The following is a 17,438-nucleotide window of genomic DNA, read 5'->3' as shown; positions in this document are numbered from 1 at the left end:
TAAATCTTTAAAAATAAAATAAAAATAGTATCACAATAGACGAATGCAGAAACATGTAAGAGTCCAACTGTCTCCTATTAAGCTAGATATCAAAGAGATTTGTGAGGGAGTCAATGCCATTCTTCTCACTAATTGTTTTCTGTTTTGAAAAATAGTTACTTCTAATAAAAAATATTTGTGTTAACACAGTAGATGCTTATTGCTGTTGTTAAATGCATTAAGTATTATTAACATTGCATAGTATTATTTTTTCATATTAATAAATGTCGCCTACATAAGCAAAAGCTCTTTGGCCTCAATCATTTTAGGGAATGAAAATGGGTCCTGAGATCAGTAAGCCTGACATGCTCTAACACAAAGTCTTTAATACATGTCTTAATAAGTAAATGAATGGATGAATGAATGAAGAAAGATGTTGCTGGCCAAAAAATATGGTTATGAGTGGTGAAAAAAAAAAAGGTTGGTGTGGAAGGCTTCCAGAGGGTCACCCAAGGTAGAAGAGTTACTGGGCCCTCAACTGAGAATTTCACGGATGGACAAAATTTTCTAACTATTTTGGGAACTCACATACAGTGGCCAACTTTCTATTTGGTCAAGTAAGGACATTCAAAAAATAACAAGTCTACCTTTGCCATTATTTTGTTAAAGTCAAGACATTTTAACATTAAAAAAAGGCCACAACCTTGGTTTAAAGGACAGTCTCACTATTGGATAAATTTAGCCTTTTGGAGCGCTTGCCTTCTGCTCCTTGTTTTTCCTGCTTTGCCATGAGCTAGTAGACACTCTGCCCTGCGCCAGACTTTGTAAGCATCAGCCTACAGGATGGGTCAGCAAGCTCTTCTGTGAAGGGCCAGAGAGAGAATAAAGGCTTTGGGCTCTGTGGGCCACGAGGTCTCTGCAGCAGCTACCAGGCTCTGCCGAGCTAGCGTGGAAGCAGCCCTGGGCAGCACACACACGAACACGCGTGTGTGCCAATATGGTGTGGTTTGCGAACACTTGTGGTAGCCAGATTTGCCGACCCCCCTATCTAAACAGCTGGGCAGGGGTGTGTGGGCAGCTGGGGAGAGGCCACTCCTGCCCGGTCAGCACAGACTCTGGAAGTGCAGGGATGGCCAGCGTTACCATTTCCCTGGCAAGTGGCTCAGGGAAATCTGCTCCAGAAGCTGGCTCACCTGCAGGTGAGACATGGAGCCTGTCCTTTAAGGCTTCTGAGGAGCAGAGGCGTTGACAAAGTCATCAAACCTCCCCGGGAAGGGCAGTGACCAGAGCCCACCTCACTGCCATCAAAGGACAGTAGCCCGATGCAGAAACGGAAGGAGGGCAGGTGTGAGGGCCCCGCTACTGTGACACAGGAAGGAAGTGACAGGCTGGCGCTGGAACCAGAGCTCTGTCCCCGCACGGCGCCCTAGCTGCAGCACCAGGACACTTGCATCTTGCTCCACACTGCCAGGTGGGAAAGAAATAGAATCTCAGCTTGATTTAGAGGTGCACTTAGATGCCCCGATGACAAACACACACACACACACACACACACACACACAAAGAAAAAAAAAAGAAAGAAAGAAAAAAAACACAGAAAAACCAGACCAAATTCCTGACTTTCTTTCAGAATGAAAAGATGCATTTTTAGAAAGGGAGTCTCCATGCCGTCCGTCCTCCCCCATCACCCCAGGACGTCCAGATTTGCCAGGCAGGCCTCCGCCAGCACAGGCACATCCTCCCCCCAGCTGCCGATCTGCCCGTCAGATTAGGGGCACGCGCATATGGTGGCAAAGGCAGGGGAGAATGAGCCACATCGGTTCTGACATGTGAGCGAGCACCAGAGCTGCGAGCATATGGCCTGGAACACTCTCCAGGCATTTCACGGGACATTTCATGCAAGTTGAGACCGAGGCATTCAGGAGCCTGCATCCGGAGAGGGAGAAAGAGACGCTGCGGAAAATATTTTCTTTTAAAATATTTACTGTATGAGCCGCCTGGGTGGCTCAGTCGGTTAAGCGCCGACTCTTGGTTTTGGCTCAAGTCATGATCTCGGGGTCGGGGGATCGAGCCCTGCTTTGGGCTCTTGCCCTCAGTGCAGAGTCTGCTTGGGATGCTCTCGCTCCCTCTCTCTCTCTCTCTGCTCCTCCTCTCTCTCCCTCAGATAAATAAATAAACACATCTTTTTAAAAAATATTAAATAAGATGTTTACCACACATGTGACCGGGAAGGGTTCATACCTGCAAAACAAGGGGCTCGTGCAAATCACTTAAGAAAGGGGTGAAAACCCCGAAAGAAAAGCAGAAAATGACATGAATGGCTCGTAAAAGAACCACATGTGGTCACTACACTCAAAATGACGCGTATCCTTACTGTTAATAAACAAATGCAAATTGCAATATGACACATCTTCACTCGTGTTTTAAAAGAATACCACTTAATGCTGGTGTGAGTGCAGTGGGGGGGGCACTCTGCATATTGCCGGTGGGCACGTGAATGGGTCCACACCAGCTGGAAATCAATCTGGTAACACATACGGAGAATTATACACATATTCATAATCTTTAACTCAGTAATCCCACTTCCATGAATATGCAGAATGAACGGACACCATCACCTCCCTCTGAGGGCGCATCTACCTCTATGAATAGAATCCATGCTGCTAATCCACACCAGCTTTTTCTGAGAGTCTCACAAGTCACTCACTCATGGTGAACTGCAAACTGAAACTTGAACATCTCTCTTTCTCCCTCCACCGACAATGCTGCAAACTCACATACCCGTGGCCTCCTTCCTACCCATGGCCACGTTTTGGGGATCCCCAAGCACAGCTCAGCATTTAGTCTTGGTTGAGGCAGCTCATCAGCCTCTTGTTTGGATTCTAGCCCTGTCGTTCAGAACAGCCCCCCGGCTTCTCCCAGCTTAGTGTCACCTGCAAATGACACCAGTCACCTTGTGTCCTGTGTCGTCATCGTCTACACTGCCAGGACCCCGCTGAGGATGGAGCCTGGGGACGGGCAGCTAGACACCTCCTTCCACACTGTGGCTGCCCCATTAAGCAGCAATCGGGGTTGCTTGGCCTGCCATGAGTCTGCCTTAATTAACTCAGGTGTGGATACGCTCCTCGGGCTCGTCCACCCAGGAGCTGTGAAAGGTGTTGCCAAGTGTCTTGCAGAAGGTCCACCGGGGCGACTGGGAGGAGAAGGGGACGGCGCTTCTTGGGGAGAAAGTTCCTCCACTCCGCCTGGCTCGGCAGCACGGGCTCTCCTGGGCTCCCCCAAGGCTTCCAGAACCCTCACTCCCTCTGTCCCCAGCCAGCCTCCTCCAAGGGCCTTGCTCACAGCAACCTCTGTCCTCCGCAAGCGCACGTGAGCTGACCTCACCTTGGCTGCCGGATGCGACAACAGGTGTCAGAATCGATGCTCAAAGTCCTCGCTTGGCCATTTACTACCTACACAAACTTAGACACGTCACCCAAGCTTTCCAAATCCTGAAATCCCTCACCTGTGAAGTGGACATAATACACCCCGTCCCCCAAGGCTGTCTGTAAAGTTTCGTGAGACTGGGGATGGCAGCGTGCCTTGCAAAAAAACGACGCCACCAGTAGAGCCAACTGGTCAGTGTGACCACTGCTGCTGCCGCTCGTTGTGTTCTTCTCCGAGTAGGGGCAGGGGAGTCTTTCTAGAGCGCTTACACGCAGTAGGGGGTGTGAAAGGATCCAACCAGTGGTGCAACAGCCTGAGACCAAGGGGACTTGTTCTAGACCCTTGAACATAGTCCCCTTGAGAGTCAGCTCAGCCCCTGGTCCCTGGAGACGAGAAAGCCTGCATCCCAAGGGGGCAGGGATGTGCTGAGGACCATACCCTGGGGGTGGCAGATGGTGCAATGGCCATCTCACACCCACCCCCCAGACTGCTCTCTCTCCCCATCACTTGCCTTCAAAACGTTTCATTACCTTTCACTGGAGCGACTGTCACAGGAGGTTACCCTCTCGAAGAGTGGCTCAGCAGGACGGTCCATACTGCACCTGTTGGCAGGCGAGCCTGCCCCCGTGGGGACTCCGCCTGTGAGAACCTGAGCCCACAGTCCTGTTCCCAGTAAGGAAGCTTGGTCCTTACGTCCCCTCTTTCCCTGACCCCACAAGCCAGGGACCTTCAACTCTGGCTCCCTGGTGACTTCAAGAGCCTGGAACTGTAAATGCCAATAAATTCTGCAGCCGGGTTCGTGCCTTCGTTGAATGAATAGATGACTGAGTCCCAGGGGTGAACTGACTTCCCCAAGAACCCCAGGGACCAGGTGACAAGAACTCTGGGGTGAAACTGTTTCTTCCTCCCTGCTGTCTCCAGCACTGGCTTCAGGGACCCTGCGACATGGGAGACCCACAGACCTGCACAGATCACGTTCTTCCGCAAGAGCCTGTGAAGTCCTTGCCTTCCCACGTTACTTTTCTTGGCAGCCGCGCTCAACATTTTCAGTCATCATTCAACAAAGATTTGAGGACTGCTGACTTTATAAAAAGCAGAGAGTTGAGTAATGCAACATCTCTGACCTCCTAATCCCTTCCCACCTCCGCTCCTCCGATGGAAATCCCACAGGGGCCTGGCGATCGGCCCATAGCTCTACCCGGGCACGACCCAGGAGTCCCAGCAGGCACTGGCCGTTCTGTCCCCACTCCTCGGGTTTGGATTATCCAGGGGTGTGTATTTTGACTGAGAAACTCTCCCCAGTCTAAGGGGCCAAACCACACACAGGGACAAGGGTGACGCTGGGTCACAGCTATCCGGGTCCTGCAGGAGAAGGTGAGATGCAAGTGCCAAGGCAGTGACAGGCCCTTCAGGGGGTTCCTTGAGACTTGGGGGTATCAACATAGGCCCACTGAAGTCACCTCCCCCCCGTGACCTGGTTGGGAAGCCAAGGGTTTTCCATCAGTCTCCTTTAAGTGGCAAGAATGTCTTCTCTTACAGAGAAGGGAACTGATGCCCGGCAGGATTACACGGCACGCTCTGGTAGCAGTGACAAGGACTTGGACCTCTGGCGCTGTCCACTGCCCCACCAAAGGCCACCAGGACTCCTAGATACACCCTGTTTGAGAGTTCACCTGATACACAGTCTCACTGCAAGTTATGTGAGTAGTTTCTCTCACGGGTGGGTGGCTGAGAAATTGTATTCTTCTTTAAGGAATGGGTGGAGAGTCCCTTTGGGGGACATCCTTCGTATGGAATATTATGTAGCCAGTAAAATCCATATGTTCAGGGCATAGTTCAAGGCATGTGGCAATACTCACGAGGTAGTGTTAAATAAAAGAAGCAGGAGACCAATTTGTACATGCACAATGAATCCTAATACCATGCTATATGCATTATTTCCTCTTATAATGGCAGTGATTTTAAGATGCACCGCTGACTGAATAATATTTCAAGAAAAGGAAAATATTAAAGCAACTCTAAGAAGCATACCGGTTTCAGAAACATTAAAGATGAAAAATGTGCATCCAAGAAGAAGGGAAATGTGACATAAATTTATCACACAAATGTCTCGTGTGTGTGCGTGTGCGCGTGTGTGCACGTGCGCAGAAACATTAGACGGACAAGAAGCACATTAAATATTAATAGTGGTTATTTCTGAGGAGAGATTTTTATTTTATCCGTTCTTTTAAGTATATTTCCATTTTGTCTCTGATGTGTATACATTAATTTTGTAATCAGAAAAAACAAACTTTGCATATAGAACGTTAAGAGCAAATGTGAAGAGAAAAGCACATGACTTTTCAACTCACACGAGGACTGCAATTTCCATTCCCCCGTCCTGGTGCTTTTTTAGCTCTTCTTTATTTTGTTATGTTTCTCCCCTCTGGTTTCCAAGCACAGTTTAACATTCCATCTTCCATGAACCATTAGAAGGCTCCCATAATGCTTTCCCCATTCCGCTGCATTTTCCTGGGATGCCCTTGGTTTTCCGCCCACGTCTCTTAGGAAAGTCAGGTACAGTTTCTTGTTGCAGGTGCCACAGGCACGTTTCAGACGCCACCCTGAGCTGCAAGCAGGGGCCTATGTAAAAAGTACCCCCGGGGAAAAATTATGTCAACTCCAGGGGTAGGAGAATCTTTGCTTTTCCTTCAAGAAAATGGCATGTTTGGGTTTTTAACTCTAAAAAAATCGCAAATATTATCCTTATTATATATTATTTTCCCTCTTTCTCTACTTGCTAAGAAAGTCAAATTTGAGGCTCAAATGTGATAGCTCTGTGGGTCCCCAGGGTGGGGCTATTGGTGTGCTTTTTTTTTTTTCCTCCTTTGGTTCCGATTCTTGAAATAAAACATTTGATTGTACTGGTGGTACCGTGTTCTTTTTTGAGAAGTTGCAAGGCACCAGGGGGAAAGGCGTAGACTAAGGAAATACGTATCCTCCTACTCAGTGAGAACTCCTTCCGACTTCGCCTCCCACTCACCCTTCCCTGGGCCGGCTGTCCACCCAGCCATCAACAATCTCATCAGTTATGATTCTGGCCCCCGTTCCCCATCTGTCCACCTGCCCCATCTCCACAGTCACCCTCCAGGGACAGCAGCCTCCCAGCTAGCTTCCCTGCATCTTCTTCTGTCCCTCCTCTGTTCCGTCTACATCCTCCAAGCGTTCCTTCCACGGCCACAGGAAAGCAGCCCCGCTTACTCCCATCCACCTCCACGCCCTGTGTACCCCCAGAACGGAGAGCTCTTCCGATGCCTGCGATAACCTTCGTTTGGTCCCCTGTTTTTCTCGTCCTTCTTCCCCGTCCCTAAGGTGAAAGCCCCACCTTTGCCCTGCTGCCTCTTTAGTGCCCAAGTCGGCCCTCCTGGCACAGCGTCCACATCAGGATGTGTGGGGAAAATGGGAAAATGAAAGCCTGGCTCACCTCCAGCATCCACCCGGCCCCTGGCACTCGCCCAGGGTGGCAGCTCCCCGCGCCCACGGTCGTGTCTGCGGACAATGCACACGGTGCCATCCTGCGAGCCCGCCGCCCTCCGCACGGGGCTCTCCCGACCTGTGTGCAACCGGGGGGCAGGGGGGGGCACGATCCCACCGGCCTCCTGGGAGGCGGGAAGGAAGGGCTGAGGAAGAAGACGACAGTGGTGGAGCTGCCCAGGCCAATCATCGGCAGGGTCGGGGTCACTGCCAGAAGCCCAGAGAGCCCTGCGGCTCCACCCATTGTCCCAAGGGTTACTCTCTGTCCCTTTGGATTACTTCATTTGCCAGACATTCAAATGTTATATTAAAATTCTCCAAAAAAAAATAAAAAATTCTTCTCCCACGGGGATCCCTGGGTGGCTCAGCATGGAGCATCTGCTCTTGGTTCAGGGTGTGACCCCAGGGTCCTGGGATCGAGTCCTGCATTGGGCTCCCTGCATGGGGCCTGCTTCTCCCTCTGCCTGTGTCTCTGCCCCTCTCTTCGGGTCTCTCACGAATAAATAAATAAAATCTTTTTAAAAAATAAAAAATAAAATTCTTCTCCCTGAGGGGGCAAAACGTCGAAAAGGGACCTCACACACTCTAGGAAATTGGTTCGTGAAGACGATTTCCCTTTAAGGCAATAAGAATCTGGGCCTCCGAGAATCTGGTTTATGGATCCCAGGCAGCTTCAGTACCCACTTGGACCCCACTCTGCCCTCCACCCCCAGACACCACCCACAACCCCTGGGAATCCAGGAAGGGCCTCCGATCCAGGCTGATTTGAGGACCCCCCCTACCCCCTCCACACACACAAAAAACTCTAGGAGGTTAGACATAAGCACACTTTGTTCCCATTTTACAGCTACGGAAGCTGAGGCTGAAGGGTCATGCAGCAGCACGCACAACCAGCCCGAGTCCCATGGCCTCCGTCGGCCACACGCCAGGCGGAACTGAATGTAGGTGTAAGATTTCCATCTCCCGCCCGCTTCCCGGGGCGCCCAGCTGAAGTCGGTGTCATACACGTGTATGAAATATTTAAGCCTCTCCCAAGGAGCCTGGTGTCACTTCTAAATCAATTTATTCTAATCTAATCTTCATCTGCCATGGTTTCCTGGGCCAGCGCCATCAAGGAAACCTCTTGGCAGGTGAGAGAAACTGCAAACACAGAACATTTGTTTTTAATGGTTCCTCCACAGGCAGCAGTTTCCAATATGGCAAAGTCCACGCAAACCATGAAATAGGACCAGTCTCTGGAAGTGACCCCCGACACGCTGTGAGATCCGTGCAGATAGACGGGCGCTCGCCAAGCTGCGCACGTAAAGTGGCCAGGAGCCCCCTAAAGCTGCACCGAGCGCCGGGTGAAGTCAAAGGCCACCGCTGCCGGCCAAGAGCACAGGGAAGCCGGGAGGAATCCTGGCAGGAGCGCGAGGCGCGGCCAGCCACCCTGTTCCTAAGTGGACTTTTCATAGCTTCAGCCTTAAAAGGCACAGTTTTCCCCATCTCTGCCTGGTATTCGCTTTTTTCCAGCTCCTTTTATCCTGATAGAAATGCTCCCTAATGCAGAAACTGGCCTCACCTTGCTTTTTCATCGGGCTCAGCTGTGGAATTCCAGAAGACGTGGAACCCGGGGTCCAGAAAGCATCAGGAGTCTTGCTGGTGGCCGCAGGCCCCAGAGCATGCTGTGCCAGGGAAGGGGACCACGGAAGCCTCCCCTGCTGGACCCAGGACTCTCCAAACCTCCATCTAGAGGCTTCCCGCCGTGCGGAACTATCAGCTTCCTGCCTCGGTTGCCAGCCCGTGCCAGCCAGAGCTCCCCCCAGGCCTCCATCCCTGGGCCAGCCGTGACCAGGGCAGGAAGCCCACCCGCAGCTCTGCCAGGTGGCCTTGACCTCAAACCTGACAGCCTGGCAGGAACGAGCCGGGACTTCGCAGTCTGACTTTATACCCTGAGACAGCCCTGCCCCTAAGCAGTCGGGCTTCTCTACATTCCGTATCTCTGGGGTAGGGGGTGTGGTCCCACCTTGCACCCCACCTGAGGGTGGTGTCTCTGCTGCCCACTGGGAACTGTTACGATCTGTCAGGAACCCCATGCCTCCCCCATCGGACTGGGACTTAAACGTTTGAGAACTTGGGTTTGACCAGAATGGAGTTCAAATCTCATTCCTGGCATATTCGGGGTGTGTGACATCAGGAAATCACTTCTCTGTGCCTCGGTTTATCCATCTGGAAAACAGGGATAATGATAAGAGTCCCTACCTAAGAAGTAAGTGAAATTGTTCGTGTACAGCATCCTGCGCCCCACCTGGCAATAGGAAGCCTCCATACGTGGCACCACTGTGGGTGTCGCTCAGTGGTACTCACCTCTCCCTTACAGGGACAAGGAGGACGCCCCTGCCCCTTGTAGCCAGTGACTACTGGCCAGTTGGTAGTGAGCAGAAGTGACACTTGTTGCCTTTAGTGTAGGACATGTAGGAACAGGCATGCTCTTGGCACTGTCTCTCCCCTTTGTTGGTGAGCCCTGAAGCTACCTGTCCCGAGGGTCTCTAGCTCACTAGATGATGGGCCTTCACCAGCCTGGGTCTCTAAGAGAATCTGTGGAGGACGGCTCTTTACCAGCCCCTGGAGGGCCTGACATATGAGCCAGAAATAAACCTGTAAGCCACTGAGATGGGCTAGCTCAGCGTAACTCAGTGTGTCTTGACAAGTACACCGGCTTCAGGGCCACCAAATCAGCACTGACCCGTGGTCTTTGTTCTGCATCGTGGACGTGGGGTGTGGATTTTTGCATGCCCTGCCTCTTTCCTCTCCCCCACTCCTGACAGTGAGCTGCGGCCCTCAGCTGCCCCCACCCCAGACTCCCCTCCTCCCTGCCGACCCATGCTGCTCAGGACCAAGCCTCGGCCTGGCACAGCCCAGTGGCAGCCGGAGAAGCCAGGGAGGGAGAAGGCTGTCTGGAGCTCCAGATGGACCTGGCCCCTGGGCGCCTGAAGCACTCGGTTGGACTCCAAGCCCAGGGCATCAGAGGTGCCCAGCACAGGCTGACGGCAGCTGCAGCTCCCCTGCTTGCTCCCCCCGGTTCCACGGCCTCAAAGCCTGTCCAGGGAGATGCAGTGAAAGGTCACTCTAATGTTGCACTTCCTCTGCATCAGCCAGGCTTTCATTATTTTGATGGGCTCTGGAAGCTACAGTAGGCAGAATTTTCCAGAAGGTTGTAGCAGATCAGAGTTAGAGGAACCGCCCGCATGAATTGCACTGTACGGAGCAGGAAGCTGAGGGCCAGAGAAAGGATGGCGCTTGCCCCGTGGTCCAGCAAGACAGTGACAGCCATGAGGCAGAGTCTTGCTGCTGGTTTAGATGCTGAGCACACACTTCACAGAATTTGAGCTTTTCGGAACCTGAGGTCTGCTGCCCACTGCTAGGTAGTCTGGCCAGGAAGGCGGCCTCCACCCTTCAGGGATGTCCATTCTCAGGGGCCACAGGCTCCTCCAGACAGAGGGAGAATCCAGAGGGGCTACCTGGTGGCTGCGCCTTCCGGGGTCCGCAGCAGGCCATGGGCTTTCCGTGCACCCACGAGGATCCACGGCAGCTGCGCTGCCTTCACCTCCCACCAGCCTCCACCCAGGCTCTGAGCTCAGGGCCGCCAGGAGGGAACCCCTGCATCTAAGAGTCTGAGGCCAGAAGGGGCCCTGACGCCTGTGGATGGATGACCATCACTGGGCCAGCGAGGTCATCCGGCCCCCGGCTGGGGTGTCGCTGAGACGGGCGGCACCCTACCTCTCATGCTGTTGTTCCATCTTGGACTTTGCCTCAATAGTTGGTTTCATGTCTCCCTCTGCTCCAGATCTGCCCTGTGGGGCTGTGCTGAACCTCCATCCAATGGCAGCCCTTCTAGAACAAGAAGGCTCTTGTGAATCTTCTCTCTGGCACGAACCGCCCAAGGCTATCATGGAACTTGGTGTCCTATCCCCACTCCTCTAACCCTGTGGCAGCTCAGAGTGTGCTCCGGGAGCACAGGCATCACCTGGGACTTGCAGAAATGCCAGCATCAGTCCCCCTCCAGACCTACTAAGTTGGAACCTACATTTTAACAGGATCCCCCAGGCACTTCCTGGGCAGCTTAAGTTTGGGAAGCTCCGGCTTACACACACCTCCCACTGTCCATAAACCTCTTAGAGTGGAAGACCCAAAATTCAAGTGTGCAGGACCAGGCCCTCACCTCTCTCCTTCTGAGGCTCTTTACAGCTGCAGGACCCTGATAACAGAAAGAATCCTGCGTCCACTCAGACGCCTGAGTCTCATCATGGAAAACTGCTTCCAAGCTGCATTTCCTCATCCTGGGTGGGAGGAAGTGGACATAGGCCAATCCAGGTGTGGAAACTTAACGTTTAGCCAACTTAAACATCATTGTTCCTTCTGCTTTGTCTGGTCTAAGGTTAATCTAGCCGTTTTTAAATCGGCCTGCACATTAGGATCACCTGGTGGGCTTTGTAAAAAAAAAAAAACCCAAAAACTCTGATGTCAAGACCCCATCCCAGAAGAATTCAACAGACTCTCTGGAGTGTCGTGGGCGTGTGGTTTTGAGCGTTATGCTCCCTAGGCGATTCTAATATGCAATCAGGATAGAGAGCCAGTGGTTTAACACATCTATTAAAAAAGTGGATTTTTTTTTTCTCAAGGTGGGCTACCAACTTGGGGCTCCAGGGCCTGTTGGTGTGAGCAGCTCACTTTTCACAGCGACTCCGAGCTCGTGGCAATGTATCTGTGAGCTACTGCCATAAATCGCCATGTAACGAACAACCACAAAGTCAGAGAGAATGCAATAAGAAGCGCTCCTGTAGACGACACATGTGGGTCAGCTGGGTCAGCTCTGTGTGTCCCTGTGTTGCTAACCTAAGCTGTAGTGACATGGTGGCTCTCTTCAGACTGTAGCGCCAGGTTAGCCATGCTTCTGTTTGCAAGTGTGTGGACCAGGTAAGCAGCTTGTCCTCGTTTTCCCAGGACTTTCCTGGTCTGAGCCCTGCAAGTCCCAAGTCCCAGCAAACCGCACAGTCCTGGAAAAGCTGGGGTGGTTGCAGACCCTATCTGTGGTCACCTCGAGTGACCAGCTCTGCGCCCTGTTCTCTTCTCCTCCTCAGACCAGCGGGATAGCCGGGGCATGTATCTTTCAAGACACGGGCAGAGACTCTAGAAGTTGGCGGAAACAGAGACCTAGGCACAGGCTGGCATGCTGTCATTTTCCATCGTGCATCAGCTTTGTCAGCCATGTTGGCCAGAAGTCGCTGGTCCCAATTAAACTTCATCCTATTAGATTTAGCCTCACTGCAGGCTGTCACCGTCTTTCTGGATCTTTATTCAGGCATCTGGTACATTGGCCAAAACAAGCTGCACAGCTGAGCCCAAAGCTAAGGGGCATGGAAAAACGCCCTTCCCCCTGCGAGGCGGTGGCTGGCCTGTGGATTCAGAGAGGGGCGCATAATGGGGCCAGTCATCCCACCTCCCACAGACAGAGGGATTCTGGCTCCAATCATAAATGACCTAATTCCTTCCTGGCTACCCAGTCTCCCAGGGAGCCGAGTTCCAGGGCCGGAGACCTTCTCAACTGCAGTCCCCATCCAGCCCCTAAAGCACATGTCTGCTCAGGTGCCGGGTTGTCTCTGCCACCCGGCTCTCTCCTCCTTCCTCTCCTTCCCTTCCTCCTTCATCAAGCATCTGGAAAGACATCTTGTGTGTCAGCCTCATCAACCATCCTGACCAGAAATCTGTGCCAATAAACCTCGTTTCCTTTCTGCCCGGCGGGGTCTCTTAGGTCCTGATTCACTGCCCGATACATTCCCTACCACCTTCAGCTCTGCCTCCTGGGCCACGGTTTTTACATGTCCATCCATAACCCAGATGTCAGCGAAGGCCTCCAGCCCCTGAATATCTAGGCACACTTGTCTGGAGCCCCAACCCCAAAGGCTTTGAGCCCCCAGATCCCTGCCCTTGACTTGTTCCCACTCCCAGGAGCCTCATACAAACACCTGCAAACCAACCTGTGGTGCCCGCAGGTCACACACAACCCACATGTCATAAGTGGGTGACTTGATGAGGGCATCCTGGGGTGGGGTGGCTCTTATCACGGGTGTGGGCCCCTCTACCTGCACCCCGTCGTTCCCCGCCCTCTGCATAAAACTCTGCTCTGCACCTCCTGCTGGGTCCTTCTACCTCCATGAGGACTCATGGGGATCTTAGCTTTTGCCTCAAGAGGAATGTGGGAGAATGATGCCCCCCATCTCATTACATGTCAATTATTCCTGACCTGCTTTTAGGTCCCAGGGCTCTAGCTTTCCCCAGCCACCCAGCAAGCATCTAGGCTCTGACCCCATGTGAGTGCAGTAAAGCACAAAGAATGAGTATGCCTTCAAGGGGAAAAACCTAAAAGGTCTTTTAAAATTACACGGGCTGACTCCCCCTGCATCCCTAAATGTACAGGCTCTGCAAAACAGGCCAAAAGGACTCCTGCCCTTGCATCCTGGTCTTGCACCCTGCTGGAAACACTGTCCAGCCTGGCTCCATGGCCCACCCGCAGTTTGGCTCTCGGCCGGTCAGCCGGAACAGGACCACAGTGTTGGGGGGACCAGCTGGGGCACGGCACCCGCGAACTGGATTCAGGTCCTGATGTTGACACTTAGAGGCTGACCGTGCCTGGACAAGTCACTCACCCTCCCTGGGCCCCGCTTTCTGCTGCGCCGACTCCTGAAGGGCAGGAATGTTACAGAAAGGGCATGAGAGAAACAGCATCGGGGAGGTACCTCAAACCCTGAAAAGCTCTGCCTAATGCGTGGTGCTCTTATTTGTTGAGCTCAGGAAATGCCGCTGATTTCAACACACGCCTCAGTAAGTCCCTAATTAGGAAGGAGATCCACTGTCACAGAAACCACATGTCTCAGCCCCAAGCCAAATGGAATGGGTTTCTGGATGGGCCCCACTGGTGGAAGATGAGGGGTTGCCTCCCTCCCTGGCAGAGATGAGCAAGGAGGGCAGGCTTTGCCACCCGCTCCCCGGGCTGTAGATCTCAGATCATGAAGGGGCCTGGAAGCTGGAGGCAAAAAAACAAGAGGGCTCGAGCAGCTGGGCTCAGGTCAGGCACCGGGGCCCGGGCTCAGCAGAGACAGCCAAACGCCCAGCCCAGCTGCTACCGCCCCGTGCCGGGCCCTACGCTGGGGCCAGAGCCTCGCTGCCAGGCTGGTAGGCTCCCTCTGCAGCTGCGAGGCCGCTCTGACCCGAGGAGGGCCGCCATCCGCAGCCTGCTCTCCCCTCCCCTCCCTCCCTCCCCCTGCCGCCCCCCTCCCTGGCCTCTGCCTGAATCCCACCCCCCTCTACTGCTCCCTCTCTCCCTGTCTCTTTGTGTCCCTCCTGCATCCATCTCAGCCTCAGCCTGCGGCTCTCTTTTTTGTGTGTTTCCTTCCTTTCTGTGTTTCCTGCCCTCCCTCTGTCTCTGAAGTGAAGGGCAGGGCAGAGGAGAGGCAGGGCCCAAGAGGATCCCGGACAAAACAAAAGCGGGCATCCCGCTCCATCCCATTCAGGACTCAGAGGTGGGGAGCTGGGACCCCAGAGAGCAGATTGAAATTGGGATTGGGGGGGACTGTGGGCCCATGGGTCCGTTTAGGCATCCTCACTGTGCTCCCCGGGCGAGCAAGGCCGGCAGTCACTTCTCACTGAGCCCACAGGGTCCCGTGGTCAGCAAAGGCACTTCGGGCCTTCCCTTACATTCAGAACCTGGGCTGGGGCTGGGGGCGAGGGGGAAGGAGGCGGTGACCCTGCTCTGACAGAGCTCCATGTGCACGTGAGGAAAGGAGTAGGTAAGCCGTTAGCCAGTCCCATGCAGCCCGTCACCAGGGGTCACCCAAAGGGGAGGCCCAGGACCATGAGTCCAGTGACCAGTGCTCACTGGGGAGGCAAAGTCGGAGCTGAGTCGAGAGTGATCTATAGTTTTCTGGGCCAAGAAGGACGGAGGACGCATTAGATGGTGCACCTGGGGGGCAGTGGGGCTGCTCCACCTCAGTAGGAGAGGAGTGCAGGGATGTGGCAGGGGCCAGGTTGGGAAGGGGGTACAGTCATGTCATGCAGGAAGAGTTTCCCACGCCGGGGAGGCACGCGGCCCTTGAATGCTGCGATCCACAGGACCGGGGTCGGGGAGGCCCTTGCCCTTTGGTGCAGTTGGGAAGGTGACCCTTTTCTCTCCCTTGCCTTCCGTGGAGAAGGGGAAATGAGGGTGCTAAAGTGAGGGGGTGGAGTTGTTGGCCTGGGCCCCCAGGTCGGGAAAGGACGTCATGAGTAGCTAGTTGCGTGCCTCAGGGAGGTGCTGGGGACACACTGGGACTTAGTTGCTAAGCTAAGAGCAGAACCTTATTTTAACATGATTTCTTTTATACTTGGGCCAAGGGACAGACTATCAGTGAAGAATGAAACAGAAGAGGTGCCTCTGGCCGTCGGGCTTCACGCCACACCTCTCCTTGCCCCGTCCTGCACCAAAAGTGCTCTGAGACACAAAGAACATTGAATAGATGTCCAAAGCTGAGGACAAGATGGAGGAAGGTGCTCGCCGAAGGTCACAGAAGATGCTAGAACTGAGTCAGGGCTCTCAGCCCCGCGATGCAGATGTGCATCCGTCCACTTTAGGGAGAGGCTCGCTCCTGACTTCCTCGGGGGATGGGAGGCATGTGGCCTTCGGGTGGACCCGAGCAGGAGCTGGAGAGCAGGACGTTGTCCCCGCACTGGGTAGGGCCGGAAAATCCCCCCACAGAAGCAGAACAGCGTCTGAAGCCCACCCCCCCAACCTCCAGCAGGCCCCGTGGACCCCCACTCCCACGGACACTCTGGCCTGTGAGGAGAACCACCAGGCCTGCGTCCCAGATGAGGAGAGCAGTGGTCCTACTGGACCCCCAGACACATACCGCGGTCTTGGAGCTGTGAGGTTGTGGCGGTTCACCACCCTGTCGGACACGTGGAGACATTGCCACCCAATGGGGGCCCGGACAGCGCCTTGCATCTGTAGTGTACGAACACACGAATGTGCACATGCCACACTTGCACGCACACACAGTCTTCTAAACCTCCACTGGCTCTCCTTGCCCTGTGCTGTGTGGAAAATTAGTATATTGGTGCAGTCACTAATCCCTTTCATTTGGATCCAAGCAAATGACAGGATCAGTCTCCATCACTGCCATGGCTAAACCCCAGGGCTCTCCCCGGTGCCTTGAATAAGAGTCAAGATGACCCACTTTCTCCAGCTATTCCCCGTCTCCAGGCTGCATCGGCTGCGACACTGTCAGCCTGGTAAACATCATGAGTTTAGCAGCCTGCTTCCAGCTTCCAAGCCTGCCCCTTCTTGGCTGCCCAGCCTGGCTTATGGGGCTGAGCCCCAGGATCCTGCCCCAAATGTCAGGGTTCAGCTGCCCATACACAGACAGAACCTGTCTGCCCAGCGTGCCAGCCTCCACAGAGATGCCCAAGCACAGACCAAGGTCACCCGTGCCCTCCACGAGCATTTTCTGCATTCCTGGTCCACGTCAGGCACAAGGATGGGAGCCTAAAAAGACACAGACTCTGCCCTTGGGAAGAGCCCAGCTTGGAAGGGAGCTGGTCATGAAAACAAACCCAGAAATAAACAGCGGAACAAGCCAAGTATTCTCTGAGCTCAGAGGGGAGAACAATTATTTCTGCTGGGAGGATCAAGGAAGGCTCTTCAGTAGTCTCTGGAGTCGAGACTAGAATGCAAATTAAAATACGCCACATCAAGACGGAGGGAAGGGCATTCCAGATGGAAGGCGTGGAGGCAGGAAAGGGCAAAGTCAACGTACACAAGAGAGGCTGGGGCAGCTGGAGGCCTGACTAGCCTCGGATGCCGGGGTAGGCAATACCTTTGTCCTCCAGGTAAGGGTCGAGGAAGCAAAGCAGAGTTTCAGGAAGACACCCTCCAAGTTCCAGTCGACCTCTCCATAGAGCCTGCCCTCTCCTTGGACCATCACACCAGCCATAACTGAGCCTCCTCACCCCCACTAATGGGTGGCCCAGAGATCTCACCCCCACTAGTGGGTGGGATCTCACCCCCACTAATGAGTGGCCTGGGGCTCTCCTCTCTCTTTCCTGGCTTCTTCCTTCCCGTGGAGAGTTTTCCTTGGAGGCCAAATACTGCTCCGTGCAAATGTTAGGAACTGCTACCCCTCCTTCCGGGGCATTTGCTTGGGGTAGGAAAGAAGAAGAAATGCCCAGAATCTCCACTGCCCCGGTGATGCAAAGCCAGGCTTGCAGGTGTGCTCTCAGATTTTTGCCGGGAAGCAGACGCCAAGGCTGCCCTTTGACTTGGCCTCAGACCTCCAGGAGCCAAGGGTGATGGAGACAGTCGCTCTGCCTCTGCATTACCGGGGGCCTGCTGGGGTGAGGGCCGGCCACAGCTAAGACCCCTGGGCTCTTCAGGGGATGGGTGGCCACCTCAGAGCTGGGAGCCAGGGCACTGTCTTTGAGCAGGTGGCCCTAAACACAGCCCCTTTCTC

This window comes from Vulpes vulpes, chromosome 4 (assembly GCF_048418805.1).
Source record: "Vulpes vulpes isolate BD-2025 chromosome 4, VulVul3, whole genome shotgun sequence".
NCBI classification, from domain to species: domain Eukaryota; kingdom Metazoa; phylum Chordata; class Mammalia; order Carnivora; family Canidae; genus Vulpes; species Vulpes vulpes.
The sequence above is the reverse complement of the archived record's forward strand: the minus strand, read 5'-3'. Positions refer to the sequence as shown.